This window comes from Phascolarctos cinereus, unplaced genomic scaffold (assembly GCF_003287225.1).
Source record: "Phascolarctos cinereus isolate Bilbo 61053 unplaced genomic scaffold, phaCin_HiC Scaffold_7;HRSCAF=346, whole genome shotgun sequence".
In the NCBI taxonomy this organism is placed as follows: Eukaryota; Metazoa; Chordata; class Mammalia; order Diprotodontia; family Phascolarctidae; genus Phascolarctos; species Phascolarctos cinereus.
The window spans coordinates 88871190-88874108 of NW_027556180.1; the positions used below are offsets into that span (position 1 = coordinate 88871190).

At 42.2% G+C, this 2919-nt stretch overlaps 1 pseudogene; it reads right to left on the bottom strand.

Moving 5' to 3' along the window:
• Window positions 1–1275: 1275 nt before the first annotated feature.
• LOC110195600 (E3 ubiquitin-protein ligase KCMF1 pseudogene) lies at window positions 1276–2374 on the bottom strand (annotated as a pseudogene).
• Window positions 2375–2919: the final 545 nt, after the last annotated feature.

Genomic DNA, 2919 nt, shown 5'->3' on the forward strand with positions numbered 1-2919 from the left:
CCTCATGCTTGGTTTAGTGGTCCCATTTCTATCTGAGTTTGACATCATTGATCTAGCCCAATCCCACCTCCCAATTTTTTTTAACAGATGAGGAAAATGAGGCCCAATACATCATGTAACCTGCCCAGGACCACATAGGTAGTAAGCAGCAGAGCCAGGTTTCAAACCCAGGTCCTCTGTCTCAAATCCACACTCTTTCTACTATTCCTTGCTGCCTCTTAATCCATATCCGTGACCCTGAATATGTTCTCTCCCATGGTTCCAGCCTGATGGGTCATAAGGGATCTATCTCTAAGTCTTCCTGTCAGGGATCTGGAATGTGACAAGCTAACTGAAATTGGAGCAGCTAAAGCCTGGCTCTGACCTTGAGTAACTGTAACTTGAGAAGTTTGGACAAGTTGTTAGCCACAACAGTGCCCAGAGTCAGGGAGACCTACTCTCCTTTTTTATGGGCCCTGACAAGTGAGAAAAAGTCCATCTGATTTCTTGCCACATTTGTGCTATTGAGGCAAACCACAAAAGCTCCATCAGTGGCTCCAACACTGTGTCTAATTCTGTTGGCTAAGCTGTTGGCCAGCTAGCATTCTGCATTGTTTTCACTAATTATATATTGTTGTTTTCAAATGGTCTTCCCCTCTAATCGTGTTTATTTTTTAGAGTGGAAAATAGCCAGCCCCATTCTATCCATGTGCAAGTCATTATTCTCAATTTCTGCATTTTCACTATATTAGATTTTTATTGAATTTTATTGCTTATTGCTTCTCTGAAACAAACTGCACAGAGTATAAACAAGATATCATTTCTGTGGAAACCAGTTTACAAATTAAAATCTGTGGAAATGTTACTGGTACATTCTGCTGTGCTTAGAGCTTAACTGAAGATGCTTTGAAGAAATTCAGAGATAAAATTTTATGGCCTTCAGATTTATAGGCCTTTTAGAGTCCTTTCTAGGAGTGAATGGACATCTGGTATCTGTTTTTGTTTCGCTATATGATTATTTTATTTTAAATTTCTGAAGCATAAGAAGATTTATATATGAATGGATGCAAAGTATAGTGAAAGAAGAAGGAAGACAGCACATAAGCTGACTAGAACAATGCAAATGGAAAAGAACCATAAGACAATTCACATAGAATGTTGTGAAATGATAATGACCAAGCATGGCCTCAAGGAAGAGATTTAGGAGGTACTATTTCCACCTCTTTGTAGACAGCTGTCTTCCACTTTCATTGGCAAATTCAGCACAGAGGATATTGTCTTCAAGTTGGGATGTCATCAAAGAGGAGGTGGTAGAGGCTCATTTCCTTTATTATTCTTTCAAATTTAGGTTTCCTAAAGCAACATCTAATCTCCCCAGCCACAGAACTAAAATCTGCGATTCCCCCTACCCTCTTCCCTTCATCCTCACCGGGGAAGGAACTTTCTTCATGCATCAAAGTGGACAGTAGTAGAAGGTCTTGGACAAACAGGCTCTGGTCTGCCTGTTCACTCTCCATTGGCTGATGTTATTTCTGACATCTTAGGATCACTTAATCTTGTAAGAAGAAATGGAGAGTTCTAAGTAGTTTGCTATTTTCCGTATTTGTTGTGGTGGTTGCTATTGATTACACAATGTATCGGTGATGCTGCTTGTAACAGTGTGCCTGGCTGCGTTACATGCCGTCTCCAGCTGTTTCAGTGCTGCCTGTGAATGTCGTTGTTCTAGCTGCAGCTGTTGTGACTGGGAAGCTGAGGGGCCAGAGGAATTGGGCTGTCATCCTGCAGAAAGTCCCACTCCTGATAACTGAGATATCCGCGATAACTGAGGATCCATGGTTTCCCTATTGCTTGGAGTATATGAACTCTGTGAAGAAGGCCCACCAGTAAAACTGCCAGTATAATGCATGTTTGATCTACTGCCTAAGGATCTCCTAATTCCCGGCCAGGGTGAAACAATCTATGTAGAACACTCCTCAATTCATCCAAATCTCTAGGGGCTCTGTGTTCAAATGTGAGATGAGCTACAAAGTCATTGTGACATGATTAGGATCTCTGTGCAGATTGGACAAATCACTTTTCTTGATGTTTCTGCATGTTCAGAAGTAACGTGTTCTTGAAGAGAAGTTTCTGTGTAACCCATTTTCCCACAATAGGGACAAGAAAAAGACTGCAGCTGCTGCACTGAGAGAACTTTTCCACCATGATGCAAATCAAAATCTACCCGTGTTAGTACATACTGCACTGGATGGTCAGTTATAAGCCTTATCATTGTCACACTGCCTTCATAATAAGATGCATGAAGATCGTGATCATTGCAAATCAAACACTTGTATCTTTGACCTTGAAAATCTCCTTTTAAACATGCATCACAGCTGACACCTTCATGTTGGGACATCCTAGTACAGATGGTGGCAGAGTGGCCCCTCTTGAGCTCCAGCTACACAGACTCCCAGAGGGGCCCCCAGTGCTGCCCACACTAACTGATTGGCTTGGCCACAGAGTCAATGGGAAAACAGAGATAGGGAATACTTTGCAGGATGCTTGGGCAATGGGAAGAACAGCCACTCTTGGGGGTGTCCTCTACCTCTGTCCTGTCCCTGGGCCATCCCAGAACCACCACTAGTGGTTTCCTCTTATTTTTACCTGTTTTCTTTGAGCCATTTGCTTGACTCGAATTCCTTCTGATGAGGTTGATCATCACCAGGCCTGACCATCTTCCCTCTCAGTGTCTTCAAAAATCCTCCTAGTCTTACCAAATGTCCTGCTTTTAACCCTGAATTCCCCTGGTATTATTTTGATTACTTCTGTAACCTAAGGACTTTGGGGCCTTTCTATCTGCCCAACAGCACCACTTTTAAGGTTTCTGGACCTTTCTTTCTGCCTGCTACTCTGTTTTCTTTTACATTTTGTCTCCCATGATTAGAGTGTGATTAACTTGAG